Below are 17,066 nucleotides of genomic sequence, written 5' to 3' on the forward strand. Positions count from 1 at the left end.
ATGTAATCATTCATTTTTTTTTCTTTTTCTTCTTTTGAATGAATGAATAATGCACATTGCTAGAACTCTGGATAATTTGTTGACCAGATCAGAAAAACATGCGAGTATGTTTATTAGGTAAATTCTATTTTTTGTTACGGTGTTATTTATATTTTTCTTAAAGCATCCAATCTTCTATACCAGTTTATGCCACTTTCGGGACGCTAGAGTCGAGCTCAGCTGAGTGGAAGAAGGCAGGGACAGCTCGCTCATCGATTATAGACCAAACATGGAGAAACAAAGAATTGTTCCCTGGAGTTCCCAGAGAAAACCCACATATGCAAAAGGAGAACATGCAAACTGCTGGATGAGATTGGCAAACACTACAGCAAAAGCTCTTTTCCAAAATCCTGAATTCTGTATTTCAATGTTTTGAATGAAGTGAACTTGCCCACCGCAATTACAGCAAGTGCAGAAATCAAAGCTAAAAATTCATAATAACATTGTGTCTCCATGTTAGTGATCTATAAATGTGGTGGCTGTGGTTTTTTGAAATGCCTGTCAAAAGCACTCATGTCATCGGGTTTCCTTTTAAAATCCCACCTTTGAAGCATTTTTCTGTAAAACACGATATGTTGATAAACTGGCACGTCTGATCAGCTGCCTGTTTTACTCTACTCTACGGTTTTTATCTCACTGAAGTAATCACTGCAGACACCATGAAGCGTACATTAGCTTTATGGAGGAAGATTGCCTGGCATGTGTGAGAATGGCATCACAGGAGTATTCTCAATTAAAAGCTACATGATCTAATCTTGCTTGATGCGAACCTGACGTAGCTGTCCTGACATGTACACTCGAGCGGTAAATCACTCGTAGCTAGACTTCCATAGATGGCCGACTCAGTGGGCAAGGCTCCAGATTGCTATCAGTGCTACAAGGTAACAAACACAACAAATATAAAGACTCCCAAAGTGCTTTACAGAAACCTCAACAATCAGCAGATGTACTGTGGTTTTCCTGTTGTGTTGTACCAACAAAGATTTGCTCATGTTTTAAATTACCCCTTTCCTTTTTTTTTTTAAATACATTGATAAGGGCAAATTTAATTGAGAGCCACTTTATTCAGTGTATGGTTATTGAGAGGAGAAATATGTGCATAAACCTTCATTCCCCATATAAAGTATATATCCCACCTTCACTCTCTGCAAACATAAAAATGCATCATTTTGATTTAAAATTACCAGGTGACAATTTGATTCACGTGTAGTTGAGTGTCTTGCCAGTGCAGATCGGGTATTTAAAATGTCTTGTTGTTTACTGGTTCAATTACATCGTTCAAATGAGCACATAAAAGGCAGGGATACATAAAAACCAGTGAGAATTTATGGCATTGGATAAATCTGTCCTGGGGCTTCTTTATGCATCTTTTGAAAGCCGTTAAGCTATCACTGAGGCAAGCCATTTCCTCTCACTATCAGAAACAAGCGCTGAATGTACACCTCAAACAAACTCACTGATAAATTGAGTAGAGAACAGTGACTGAGAGATAAACTGAATTGTAAAGCAGCTGTGATGCATCGATAGAGTGCTCCGACTGCAGCGGTCCTTTGCAAACATCTCCACCGGGAGACTTTTTAAAAGATAAAAAACATCTGATTGGATCCATCAATGTGGCTTGAACACGTACTCAATCCCCTCTTTAAATCTGCTGCAAGCAAAGCATTTTTGTGTGCTTTTAAAAAACGTGTTGACGTGTCAATTTCTTTACGGTGTCACATGCTGAATAATGTACCAAGAGAGCTGATCTACCCTGCCGTGTATGCGTGCGTGTGTGTGTGTGAGAATTATATCCCTCAGATCTTCCATCGACGTAAGAGAGCCACTTATCAAGCCAAAGCACTATCACTGAAATTCCTTGTAAAATTTGAGCTTTTTCCTCTTTGCTTTCCATTTATAACCATACCCCAAGGCGCCTGTTGTTCTGCTTGCAAACACCTGAAATCAGTAAAACTCCTCTCTGATTATATTGCCCATCCATCCATCTTCTATACTGCTTAATGCACTTGCTTGGTTCTCAATCTGATCCCAGTGGATGAAAGCAGGGCACACCCTGGACAAGTCGCCTGATGATCAAAGACACACAGTCAGACACACAGTAACAGCAACGAGTAATTAAGTCAACAATTATTCTTGAATGTGTTCTGGGCTGAAGGAGGAAACCTGGAGAAAACCCACACAAATTCAAGTAGAACATGAAAACTTCACACAAAAGGCCACAGAGTTATTTTTCATCACTAAATTGCGGAAATGTTCCTGGCACATCATGTCCTTATATGATTCCCCGCAAGGAAGACTCTAAGTCCCTGCATCACACAATCAACATTGACCCCAACGGAGGAAACATGCATTGCTCGAGGTTGAGGGATCTCGGCTCCTCAAACTACAAGAAACAACTCCTTCTTACTCCGTTTCCCCTCCGGTGCCATGTATAGGTTTTTGCAGCCACGGGCTGTGATGTCACACACAAAAATATTTTCCCAACGTCTCTCAGTAAGGAAACAATAGCTTTTCTTTACACATTCAATATGACAACCCTTGCTCGCATCAGACTTGAAGCAACGTGCGCAACATGGGGAAACAAACTAATGAGAGATTTGCGGTACGGGGAAAGAAAGACGAGGGGCTCTTTTGTTGCCGCACCCGACTCCCCCCTTGTCTTGTTATTATTGTCTGCTGCTTCATTAGCCCGTGTTGCTTCATCACACAGCCTTGAAATCCCTCAGCCCTCACAAGATGACCGAGGCAGCCTTTAGACATGCTTTTATATTCCTGTACCCCCAAACTGATAACAAGGTATTACTTGTGATAACGCTCTTTTTTTTCCTGTCCATGTGGCTTTTTCTGTGGTTTCTAGTTTCTCACGTTTCCCCACCATGCTTCTGTGTTCTAATCGGAAACTATTGTCTTTGGTGGCTGTGAAAACTCTCTCTGATGAACTGTGCTAGCAAATGCGTGTCCTTGAACTGGAGATTTCAGCAGACCCACCGGCGGGCAACCGGCACAAAAGCTTGAAGGGAACAAGCGCACGAGGGTTACTCCAGTGACCGAGCCGCTTTGTACGACACTGCTGAGCCGAAATATATCTGATGCTTGTCATTAGGCCAACTGATGGCTCACTGCAAGGAGAATGTGCCCAGGGGGAAAAGGACAGAGATCAAATGAGCAGCAAGTCTTGTCTGATTAGTCACTCCGTCCAGCCACCTCTCACTGATGGGCATGCGAGGTCTGGCTCCCATGTCCATTTCAACACCACGGATGATGCAAGACAAAGACATACACTTTTCTTGCACCTGTGGGCATCATTTCCTATGCTCTTATCATCTGGTCAATACCCCACATCATGAGCCAGGTTATCCCACTGGCTCATTGGTAGAATACCTCTATTCAAACACCAAGCATGTATTTTAAGGATGCCAGCAATATGGTGGCTCCGATTTGGTCACAGAGAGTGCAGATCTGGCAACCCGTGTGCAACACGACAGAGTAAAAAGTGAAAGAAAGTAAAAGAGCTTTTATTTTAAATATGTCTGACTCAATGTAGTGACAAGCGCTAAAAGAAAGAGCAGCTCCAAAAAATTAGTCGAGATGAAACAAATTGCAAATTGACATAGTTTGACCAGACGCATATCAAAAATACATTAAAAAAAAAAAAAAGCTGTGGATGTCTTTAAAAAAAAGCAGGGGTTTTTTTTCTTCAAAAAATAATTGGATCTGTTTCACTGAATTAATGAGACTAGTCATGTGAAAAAAAGAATGTTGTTTTGTCAATAAAAAAGGCTTCCATGAATAATTGTTCTGAATTAACAGGATTGATGTATATTTAATGAGTTTATGGCATTTTAATTAATTAAAATCTTTGTATTAAGCTTGTAGAAGGTGATCGCTTCTGGTATAAGTTTGAACATTTTTAGTTCACAATATATTGAAAAAATTTTGTCAGAGAAAAAAAAACATCTTTTTTTTTCTTAATCACAATGCAAAAATATTCTACAATCGATCTTGTTGTATTTGGTGCTTTATAAATAAAGTTGAAATGAATTGAATGATGCAAGATTATTTTGACAGATATTACAGACTTAGGGAAATTGAATTATTATGTAGTACAAAAGTAACACTGTAGCTCTTGTAAAAATACAACCTGTGATACTGAATTGCATATACTCATAGATGCGGTTTCAGTTTGCTCAACAGAAATTGCCTGAAGTGTTATTGAGCAAGCAGACTTTCACATGGAATTGTTTGTACTTGCAAAAAGCTAAGCAAGGCCTGTTTGCTTGTTTATTGCTTCTTCCTTTTTTTTTCAAGAGGGTCAGATTTAGTTTCTCACCCCTGAAGCCTCATTGCTCTTTGACACCACATCAGAAATGTAGAACCAATATGCAGCTCAGGAAAATCAACTGTTATCACTGTGGAGACCCTTTTATGCCAACTGAGTCGGTGTCAACATCCCCACAGGGCAATCATTTTATATTATAATTTTTACTGTGAGTATAATTCTGATATGAGCAATAACTCTTAATTCAAATGGATTGAGGGAGATGTAACTCCGGCTCAGGTGCACACGTGGGTGATGGTGTTTGTGTATGTGGGCGTGGGTGTGGCGGGGGTTTCATGGCAATGCTGTACGGATTGATTTAAAGCACTGAGCAAATAATTGGCTTCTGCTGTGAGTGCATGATCCCCCTACTAATAGACACATTACGCGTTATTCCTAAACTACTCTCCCATTTGACCTTTTGTATATGGTGTGGTAATGTCAGGATTAGATTTGTTTTCCTCCTCTTGGCTTGTTACTGTTGTGTATTCAACATCCAATAATGCCAATTCTACCGCCGTCAGATCTTCAGTAACTGTGAGATTTTATACATTTCTCACAGGTGCATTTTAATAGATCAATTTTATAGTACTGACTAATTTACTTGTTTTTAAGAGTTATTAGCGGTTTTTATATATAAAAAGCTCCCGTCGCCAAATGAGTGATGTCTTACTAATGCAGTGTTTTAATGCGCTTCCCTTTTACCTAATTGTAGGATTAAATGCTTTGTGATCATATATCACATCTTGCACCAAGATCACCAGTCTATATCTTTAAGTTTAATTGGAGTAAAAAGTAAAATCACATCCCTGTCAAATTATTTCTATACTGTAGACACATCAAGACGAAACGATAAAGCGGTGGAACATGAGATTAGTCGTGTAGAGTGCTAGATGAGAAAAGCAGAAGCCTTTAATATTGAATTTCTCCTTTTGTTCTTTGAGTCCTTAGCTCAGTTGAGAGAGGAGACAAAGTCACCCTGGAAACAAGCATTTTGAGTAAATATTATGAGCCACTGTCTGCTCCCTCAATTTAACTCAAGCATGTCTTATTAAAAATGGAAAAAGGGGCCCATGCCACATTAAGGATTAGAAATGTGTATTTAAGCATGAAATGAGCCCTATGCTGTACGCTGTATGTGCTGATAAATGCTTTCGTCCCCACTCCAATGCATATTCTGTGGATTTACATGAACATTTGTTTCAGATATGGGCATTCATTTTCCAGAACTTGTCTTAATTCTTCATCGCCTAATGCAGAATTTTAAAAAAAAGAAAGAAAAAGCTACGTATTCCTTTTTTTTTGTTTTGGAGAGAAATTGTAGGAAGTGCATGAAATTCACAGCTTTTGTCGGCAAAATCAATCATGCAGTAGGATCTTGCTTTAACCTTTTAAAATTGTCCAGCACAGTATCCCCAATGTGAATTTGTGCTTTCAACCAATTTCTGTCAGAACACCGTTCCAGTGATAAATTTTCGCACAGGATGAAGGGAGAAAAACGCTTCATCATAATAAACTCACTCATGAAATTTATGAAGAAAACAAAAACCTTTTGTCTATTTTAGCATTCTGCCAAATTCAGCATTCTGCTGTGTGCTCGCGACTTGCTTTATGATTTATGCGTTGAATAACACTCCCCATATATCCATCAACCAGCAGATGCAGATGGTGGCTCCAGTAATCTGGAGGATAAGGAACAAAAAAAGGGGGGAGGAGGACTGTGAAGCTGCAGACATATGCAGACTCGTTATGTCCACAGTGGCCATGATGTCTTTTAAGACCATCTGTTTTCCAATTTGTTGCCCTTGTGAGTCAAAGCCCATCTGTGATCTAAAGCAGAAAATGGCAGAAATGTTGTTGGATATAGGTGGAGTGGTTGATACTGCATGTTTAGCTGGACACGAGGAAGAAAAGCATGTCTTGAATAGATATTTTAATAAATTGGTAACAGATCACATCTGTCCTGAACAGCACAGCAGTGTTCCTGTTACCATCTTGCTGACCAGTCACTCACTGGAGTGCAGCATTTGCCCTGGGGAGTACGGCAAGAAAAGCTCCACACATACACGGTCATCATGTAAAAGAAAAACAAAAAACTGCACTGTATCACAATGCCTTTAGAGTTACTGATCAGCAGTGACAAGTTCCACTCAGCAACTATTACTGTGTGTGTCGCAGCTGCATTACACACATGCACACACACACACGTGCGCGCACACACACACACACACACACACACACCATTCATAGCTCACATGCGGTCACTTAATTACATGCTGCCACACAGTCTGCATTTCAGGCCTATAAGTTTGATGGACTTGGACACAATACATTATCAGTGTTAATCGCAGTCACTCGCATTTGCTGGAATTATATAATTTGCATCGACTTGCATGCGGTAATGGGAAGAAAGTGTCTCGGGGTGACAAAAGGCTGCAGTCGCCTTGAGTTCAACGATTCACAGGAGCTCTGAGTACGGAGTAGAGTATGGGACTTGACGGAAAATGATTTTGAAATTAACTGTATCAATGATATTTTCAATTAATGTCTTCTGTTGTTTCTTCACACTGTTGATTTATTTATTTATTTTTCCAGTTTCGCTCTTGCACATTGTCTGAACTTTTGACCAGTGGCTGAGCCAGCCCGAAACTGTTTGAAAAATGTAGACGATGTTTCACTGGGATGTTAGGCAACTTCTAATTAAACCAAGTAAAAAGTAGAAACGGGCTTATCTGAATCGGATCCATGAACTGAGCTTTTTCTACAATGAAAGAGTAACAAAACAGCTGAGACAAACAACAGATTAAAAATAAACACTTAATGTTCAGAAATAATAACATACTGTAATAAAAGTTGCCCTAATGAAGAGAATGGCAGTTGTAAAGTACCTCAGATGCTCGAATGAAGATTACTTTGTGCGAAACAAACTGTGACAATATCTCAGTGCACTTTTAATTTGATGGAACGCAAAAGTAAAATACAGTATGTTAGAATAAGTGACCATTCACAATGCTGAAGGATCGCTTGGCGGTGTAGTGTTATAGTGTTGCGCTTACACTGCAGCAGCGGCCACACTGACAATGACGTAGTTAGTATTCCGGGCCACGTGGTGGTGCTGTTGCTGGTTTTTGTAATTAAACCTCACAGACGTGTGTGCAGAGAACAATGCGCTTATGAACAAAATCGAGAGAATCCAACGTTCGTATGGATTGAAGACAAATCGAATGCTATTAAGGGATGAGTCTCTGCACCTATTAAATACCGATATGGACTATAAAACTACAATATGGACAGCAAATCTTACCACTGTGGTGGCGCATGAGCAGATACAACTATTTGCCACAGCGGGAGATACACAGTAGCAGTGCTCTTTAAGCTCAGGCAGTCTCTACAGGGACGAATTGCAACTATGAAAGGAAAGTTTAGCCTCGGGGGCCAGTTTAAGAAAAGGCACATATGCAGTGGATCCAACCACGAGTGTCATCTCAATAGACCCTTCAAAAGTGAAAAAAAGATTTGTAGAAACACTCGTTTTTATTGTCGTGTAAATGGGGCCTTAGAAAAGCAGTATAGAGTATAGATAAATGGATGGACCCATTCTGAAATGTGCAAGTTCAATAAAAGGTAATATTTGGTGCTACTAAATCACAAACCTTTAAATCACAATGTTTCAAAAAACATTCATGCGATATAAATGCAATGTGATGTTGCAGGTTGTACATGATGGATGGATTTGTACTCAAGAAGATGCAGTTTAGTCATGATCATGAAAGCACATAAAAATATATCTGTATACTTTTAAGGGACTGAGTCGGACTTACATCATTATTCTATTTTCCAGATATTTCTCCGAGCTGTTTTTATTGCGTTCGTACAAGAAGTAACTTGAAAACAATTTTCTGTTCTTTCTCAAGTAGTTGTTCACTCCTCCCACCATGCCCTGCCAGGTGTTTAGAGACTTTGCCAAAGGAAGGCTTGAACCTTAATGCGCAATGAGGAAAAAAAGATTAAGTGCCTACAATGATGAGCTTGTCTTTGTGCTGCATCTGATTACCTGGTTTGTCCTTGACAGAACTCTTTGATATGTAAGCAAAGTCACCATATTACATAAAGCGCCACTAATTGCTGATGTTACGCAATCCTCTCATGCGCTGAAAGCCTCCAATCATTAGTTGCTTTATTCTGGTACCAGCCTTTCTGCAGATTCATTGCATAAACACGCATGTTTGATGTTTTGTTTTTTTCCCCATTCACTTTTGTTGGTTTGGTCTTTTGATAAATTCTTGACCAATAAAGAGAAATTGTTAAAGTCTTGCTTCTACAAATATTCATAGTTATTATCATTGAGCTGATTGTATTTAAAAAAAAAAAAAAACAACCTTTAATTTCTCAGCGGGGGACAGTTTCTGTTCATAGTCTTTTTCAGCTGTGCCATTGTTGCCACACTTCTGAAACAGTTATCATTTGAGTGCTGCTCCGAACAACCAATTTTCTATTGTTAGCTAATAAGCTCCGCTGAGCAATTTGGTTAGAAGTGCTTTGCTTAAGGGCACCTCAGTGGTAACCACTGACGTAGATGAGATGGCATGCACTTTATTAAACTCAACTGTCTTTTCAGTGTCAATCTCTTCACAATCTTTTCATCTTTGAAATTATTTTTTGATTCTGTAAAGTGTGTTTAACCAGGGGCATTGCTGCGTTGCTATAAACAGTATTGTTGCAATAACCAGTATCCAACAAACTCCAACCGGCTTTGATCTTATCACATCCTTACCGCCAGCCCACAAACAGCCCGTCTCTCTCAGGATGGCAGCCGTAACAACCATCTCTGGATGGCCTTGCCTCAGATGACTTTTAGATAACACGCTTGCATAACACTTAACTGCCTGAATTTATATCCCGGCCAGGCCTGACCCTCACCCCCACTACCTCCAGGGTGCAGCTGAATGCAGCTGGTCTGTTCCTGTTGGTAGCACAGTTTTCAGGAGGCCCAGCGTTAATCCTTGGATGTAATCTGGCAGCTCCGGCAGCAGCCAATCGCAACCTGTTTGTACGTCGGAATCAAAATGCCTGACAGCAGGGCTGGAGCATGTGACACTGATAACAGGCCAGAGGAAATATCTGTTGTGATGACGCCGGCTATCTTTACCTTTTTGTGTGGGCAGAGACAATCATGTAGCTTGGAGTTGTCACACTGGAAACTCTCACAACATCTAGCTTTGTAAAAAAAAAAAATAATAATGTTGCCAGATGAGATGAACCAATTAATCAATATGACACCATATTTTAGATAAGAAAACACAACTGAAAGGGTTTCACAAAGTGCAAAAAGGTAAATATTCACATATGAGAGTACACCCACTCACATATCCAGTGTGATAAAATAAAATAGAGTGAGGATTCGCGATTAATATACAAGCAAAACATATAATGTGATATATGTGATATTTTTACATGATAAAATATTCACTAAAAGGTGGGGAAAAAGGTAAATATTCACAAAATATCATTCAACAAACAAACAAAAGAGTACAAAAGTTAAATATTCAAAATATATATTTATATATAAAAATGCATTTTAAAAAATGTAATAAAATAGGGTTATGTATATTGACAAACAGCAGATTTAAAAGTTGAAACAATTAAAAGTCTAAGGATTGCCACTCTTGTCCAAAGGGGGCAGTGTTGAGCTCTTAATGTTTGGTACCTGTTATGTTATTGTGCCCGCTGGCATCATGTTTATTGTTTCATCTACACATTTCCCATCATGCTGCCACTTCTTGAGAGACTCACCACATCACTCTGTTGAACAAAGGGCTTCTGTAAGACTGGGCCGATAGATTGGCCTGATAGCTCCTGAGAGCAAAAATATACGCCTATGATGCCACTGCAATTAAAAATATACTTGATGAATTAATAAAGATTATCATAGCATCCCCATCACTTTCGTTGGGGGGTAGTTAAATGTTGCTTTTTCACACCAATTCTCCAATATATCGATTATTACACTCGCCTCTTCCTACAAAATATGTTTTAAATGAACACGGTACTCCTTGAAAGGTACTGCATATGTGTGTTTCCATCATCAGTTAGCCAGCAACCTGAATTAGCCGTGCTCTCCCGCTGGGAGCCGTGACAGACAGAGGGGGAGAGGAGCCTGTCATTTGAAGCATGAAATCCCTTTAACCAAGTCTTCTGTCACTCAGCAGCCAGTAGGGGAGCGCAGCATGCAACCCCGTAAACTCACAGGTTAAGAGGCAGGACCACCTATGCAGCACGCTGGATCTGGATGAAGATCAACATTATATAGCTCAGTCGCAGATGCAGCTATTACTTGTGAGCCTCCTCCATCAGCAGGCATGCCGTATCAACGCCTCAGCATTCACCCCGGTTGCACTTGGCAGCTCTAAGTGCCGCAGCCTAATAAAGTTAATACATGATTCGCTTTTATCCTGTTCCGTCGTATTTTGTTTGGTTTATTACACTTTTTTTTTTTTTTTTTTTAAAGACACGGCACTTTGCAACACTTTCTCTGCTATTGTCCCTACTATTTCATGCTCTCTGCTCCATAAAAGCAAGAAACAGTGACTACTGTTTGTTACCTCACCGGAACACAACACGTTATGGTTGTACTTCGTTCTACTTCAGCACTCCCCTCATCTCACATCCCGCCTGCTTTCGGCATAGTGCTGTTGTCTACCTGTTTGTTAATTTTTTTTTTTTTTTCTGAATTTCCATTAAATAATCCAGGTTTGTAAAACAGACTATATAAAAATACTATTTTTTCATTTTTTCTCCACATTAAATACACTTTCACAAAACATCTCATATGTTTTTCAATAATAATAATTTTTAAAAAGCATTCTGTAATCCACAGTGCCACAGTGCTTTTCTTTAGAAAAAATGTTGAAATAAATAAAATCTTATCACACCTACGAACACAGGCTACAGCTACAATAATTCTTTAATGAAAATGGAAAATACGTTGTTGCGTTTCAAAGGTTTGTTTACATGACTATGGCGCTCAATGCCACAGAAAAGGCAACTTTTTGAAAACGGCTCTGGCTTTGTCTCCATGTAAACAGAGGAAAACACACATTTCCCAAAATGCTCTGACTGCATCTCCATGGAAACGGTGATAGTAGACAGTTTTTTTTTCATACACGTGCGTGAGAAGATAGAAAATAACAGCAATGTCTGCCTCCAGAGTGGCATGACTCCTCGTCTATTTCTCCTGAGACTTGGTCGTTTTGCAGTTGAGTCTGTGTACTCCTACTGTTAATGTGTATTGTCTATTACGTGTGTGGTTTCATTTGAAAAACAGCTAACAACACTAACTAGTTACCCAACATGAATACTACATTGTTTTCAGCATTTCTACCATTTTGGTGGAAACAGACATCCTTGTCAAAATGTTGACATGTAAACACAAAACTTTTCTTTTTTAAAAATACTGTGTTTTTACTGGAAACGTTGTTGTGCTGTGTTATGTCTGCGTCTGCTAGTTCTTGTAAAACCCCCACAGTGGAAAAACTGTGAATAGTAGTTGCCTTTTTTGGGGGATAAAAAAAAAAATCCCCCCCAAGAAAGAGAATCAGTTGATGTCTTTTTTGTAAATTTTACTCGTCATTCAGCAGCGCGAATCAAACACTTCGGTGGGCTGTATAACACTGCTGAAATAACTAGTATGAGGGGAAAAATAGTGAAGCTCATTAAATATATTGTAGCCACTTGCCCAGTGAAGCATTTGGTTTTGTGCGATGTCCTGTGGAGGCCCTGTAATTTGCAAACTTTTCTGTACTTTAGATAAGAACAACCAGTACTTGTAGCATTATGATTTTTTATTTTTTTTTCAAAGTAGATTAATGATATTTGATGGAGAATGAAAGAAATGCAGGAAAACCTTCTACACATGAACATAGGGTCTGGATTTGGTCATAATTTTTTCTTTTGTGTACAGTAATTACACCCGTTTAACAAGAGAGACAATGTTTCCCAGTGCTTCAGCCCTTTTTCAAAAAGACACTTTGTCAGATAATAATATTAGGCAAATTAGCATGGATATGAAGGGAAGTGCCAAGCCGGTTCATGACAATGCTCTGATCATCTCTTTTGTGGCTGCTTGTCTAAGTCTTTAAATGAGGGATTGAATGAGAATAAATCTTATTAAGACATTATTTGAGCACTGTGCTGCTGTGCTGCTGTCCATTATCGAAATGTTAGACTTGTAGATTTAGATCACAAAGGCTTGCTGGTAAAATATGAATGAACTTTTTTTGTGAAAACCATTATCACCCACTCACATGACGCCCTGTGAAGCTCACACTGTTATTACTCCTCGTTAACTTTGCATGATTTTGAACCACACGAGGGATTTCATATCTTTGTACATAAAGAAGAGCATATCTTCAGAAATCACACAAAGCTTATATTTCATCTCTCTTCCGAACCAGCTTGAAAAAAAAAAAAAAACACGATGAAGGGATTCACTGTCGCAATTTTCTGACGACTGCCTGAAAATAGGAAGCGGGATTCAGGTTGAATCCCTCACAGTTGGCCTGCTGTGCGTTAGCTGAATTTCCTCCAGTGGCTGCTGATGCAGCTGCAGCCTATAAATAGGCCCACCCCAGACAGGCAGAGGAGAGGAGGGCTTTGGTTAACCCCTGAGACCAAAGTCATAATCTGACCCCAATAATAGGAGGCATCATTAGAGAGGCAGTTCAGCTGACTGGCCAGAAGGGATACCGGGCACCCTCTTCTCTGGAGAGATCTTAGCATTATTGTGTGTTCGAGAGGGAGAAAGGACCCTGTTTTGAGCCCCTTCAAACTCACCCCGTTGTCGGCTACCTGTCACGGTCTCCTCTTTTGCCTGCTGGCCATCCCCCTCGGCCAATATTCACTATCTACTCCAGGACAGACCGGGGAAGGGTAGCTAACTCTCAGCCACCCATGTTTGCCTTTTCTTTTCTCCAGATGGCCGAATGCTGGAGCGGTTTGGTGCCTCTGTGCCTCGTATGCATTGCATGGCCTGAATTCAACAAAGCAGTTGTAGCAAAGCGTTGCTTCCCCAATGGTGTTTTTCTGCAATCGAAGAGTATTCATGTCCCTCTTGTATAGCCATTTTGACACCCGTTTTGTGCTCTTCACCTCCTCCCATTCCTCTCCCATTTAACTGTTCCCTTCTGTCCTTCACAGCAAAAACGGTTCATTTTGTGGGGATAGCATGAAGTGGACTCTTTTTTTTTTTTTTAAACAGATTTATTGCACAGTGGGTTACAGGTCAGTGCTAATTAACTCATTAAGGAGGGATGGATAAAGAGAGGGTGTTGCTCCGAAGACCTGTCAGACACAGAAATCTTCTCTCATGTTTTCAGGGCTTTCAGACAACCAGAAATGTGATGCAGGCAGTGACCTGCCATTTTTTTAAGGGCGAGAACAGAAGCAGCTGTAATGCTTGTTGGATTAGATGGACTGTGGAAGATGTGTTGACCAGAACATGTCTGGAGATCAACTGCAGGCATCGGTTTTGGATATCCTGACACGGGGAAGTTGTGTTAACAATGGAAACTAGCTTTCGTTTACTGGATTAGTGAACATTTACGAAAAGGAAAATGTATGAAGTCATTTTGGGTTTATTTCTCTCTCTATTCTGTGATGAATGGATGGATGGTTCCGTACCTTTCGTTAATGAAGTTACGTTTACAGTTGTTTCTACAGTCCTAACATCCCAGACAAAATTATCATTATGCCAAGCATTTTTAAATATGGTTTGCGAAAACAATAAAAACTAATGATTTCATCTTAAAATAATTCTAAAATATATTTTTTTCCTACTTCTGTGTGTGTGTTTTCCTGACTTGTTTAACTAAAAGAAAATGTTCTCCAGTGATTTGCCATTAATATATAAACACCTTTTTCTAAGGTTATTGCTGCTCGCCTGTTATCCAATTGTACTTCTGCCATCAGAAAACATTTAACCTACTTAGCGTAAAAATAGATACAGTATGAGTCCAGGGTGATTCCTGCCTTTGTCCATAGTCAGCTGGGACTGGCTCCAGTACCTTGCAATGTTAAGTTGGATAAAGAAGTGTAGAAGATGGGTAGATGGTGATTTCTCTAATTAATTAATTTGGAATCCTTTCAATCTCAGATGTCAAAGCCAGTGCCTTTAGTCAAAGTTGTGTCAGTAATATATAGAGAAGTTAGGCCCGATAGAAGTTAAGTCATGGGGTTGATGTTCACGAATCGGAGTAGATTATGCATTTGCATTTTCTTAAAGATCCACCAGAGAAACACTTTTTTTGCTTTAATGGTTAAATTTGCTACTTGGTTTAAAAAAAAAAAAAAAAAACTGTTGTATGTCTGTTTTTCATTATGTCTGACTTCGATAAAGCAGTATTGAAACACTGACAGATTATTTGATTTATGTTTATTAAAACTAAACAGAATAAAATACCATTGTGTTTCAAATGCAATATGTCGAAGATGCAAGGTGGACAAATTATTACTCACAGCTTAAACTCTGACAAACTGTCAAAGCTATTTCAATTAGTCACTGCCATGTATTAGGTCAAATTGATAAGGGTCTGTAATAACTGCAGCTGAACATTTCATTCCAATCATGTGGAATGCTAGTATCGGTTTTTACAATATGCACAAGCTTCACAGATGCATCGATTTTTCATTTTCTGTCAGTTCAGTTTCAAAAATGTGAATTTTGCAATGCTTTCATAAGGAGTCATGTGTCTTGTATGGTTAAATGATGCCATGTGTTCTGTTTTTAATAGCAAATACAGATTTAAAAGGGTCTGGCATGCTTAATACAAATGTGACAATTGATTTTTTCTCATCTGCTTACATCTCCATGTGTTGACCTGGCATTAATTTGATTTAAAGCCTTTATTCTCTCAGAGTAATTCAAAACTTTGAAGTAATTATGAAGATCAATAAATTGGCTTTTTTTCTTGATGTCTGACTTTGGCTATTTGCACATCTTGATAGCATTTTTCTCTGAGACTGACAACGAAATAGACAGATAGGGTTTTGAAGATTGCAAATGTAAATGAGGAAAATCCTTTTGTAGAATAAAAGTATATTTGATCATCAAAGCTCATATGTTTAAGCACTACCTGGGTGAAATTGACTAAGATAAAAAAAAAATTAATGACTAGAATTGAACCATTCCATTTAGGTGACAGTTTTGAAGCATACTTGACATTAATGCTCATCTCATGCCTCACTCATGCATTTATCTTTATATGTCGGTAGCATCATTAATCAAGTGAAATGAGCTTTCTCTTCACTTCCATCGTATGATTATGATACCTGTCTGTCACATTTGGGTATGATATCTGTAAACTATAAATTATAAGGGTCAGTGCAACAGACTCCACTTATGGTGTTCTACAGCTATGTCAGACAGAAATGCTTCTTAATGCCCCATGGTGTTGTTGTAAAAGGACCATTACTACATAACTACAGTGATGGCACTAGTCTGGCTGGTTGGAAAGCACAATTTTAGAAAACACAGCTTTGCTTTTAGTGCCTGACCTTTTCTTGTCGTCTATCTCACTTTTGTGGCTCAAAATAAAGCTACGTCATGTGTCCACACTCCTGAACTGATATTAAAACTGAGCAGATGGCCACAATACTCTCACGTTGTTGACAAGGATGCCAAAACTTGTGCCCGCCAAATGGTGTCAAAAAAAGTCTAAAATTAGATGTACAAGTGCGGGACTATTTTCAGAAAACCAAGCAAATATCTTGACCTTTGTTTCAGATTGTAAAAAAACAACAACAACAACAAAAAACCCACTTTAAAAACTCAGCTGAAGCTGAAGGATAAAGGTTAAATGAAACACAAAAAAGAAAAGAGCATTTGTTACAGGTGGGAAAGGTAATTCATCTGCACATTACTGCTTTTGTGTGTTCCAGTATTGTGAAGTCCCTGTGTAGAACCACTTAGCAAATTAGGCCTGAGGCAGCGTGTCTTCTCTGGAGGCAAGAGGTTATATGAGTTACCCACATTCACAGGAACGATTGTTTGCTCTTATAAATAGAATTTAGCTTTGTCTCTCCATGAGGGCAATGTGTATACTATACATTATATGGACTAATCACGGAATGCTTTGACATTGTTTACCTCAGTGGGGGGAGTGAATTGGATCAGAATGATAGCATCTTCACTGAGCGAACGGAGGACGTATCCGTGGCCCGCCAACAATTTCCTTCTTCAAAGCAGTATTAGTGGCTACATTAAAATCCCGTCACCCCTTTTTTTTTTTCCCTTTATCGCTGTCTGTGGCTTCTGGGGAGTGAAGAAATCACAGTCATTCAAATGCAAAGTGACTTTAACACACCCGTGAATATTAGAAAGGAAAGAAATACTCCATCATCTCCCAAGCCCAGGGAAAAAAAAAAAGAAAATAGACGAGACCAGTGTTTTGGAATACCTTATCCCTTTACCTCTGCAGTATCTTGTCACATGCCATTACCTCAGCTAAAAACCAGCCTGCTTGACACATACAGAACACCACACTCTGCCTGTCTTCATTAAGACTTAACCATGTGCATGAGCACGGACCAGCAGGCGGAGAGACTTTCGCTGTGATGTTATCGCGTCAGCAGGTTTTCAATCTCCTGCTTTTACACATTATAAAGAATAAGCGTGTCATGAATCAATGAGATAATTGCAGGCAGGAGTACTATC

The 17,066-nt window shown here is 39.2% G+C and overlaps 1 protein-coding gene across 2 annotated transcripts in view; it reads left to right on the plus strand.

The window, feature by feature from the left end:
* Positions 1-17,066, plus strand: part of igsf21a (immunoglobin superfamily, member 21a) — a gene marked incomplete at both ends in the record, with an annotated part of 186,120 nt that overhangs the window by 89,093 nt on the left and 79,961 nt on the right. The window lies entirely within an intron of this gene.

The sequence above is a fragment of the Blennius ocellaris genome, assembly GCF_963422515.1.
Source record: "Blennius ocellaris genome assembly, chromosome: 4".
Classification (NCBI taxonomy): domain Eukaryota; kingdom Metazoa; phylum Chordata; class Actinopteri; order Blenniiformes; family Blenniidae; genus Blennius; species Blennius ocellaris.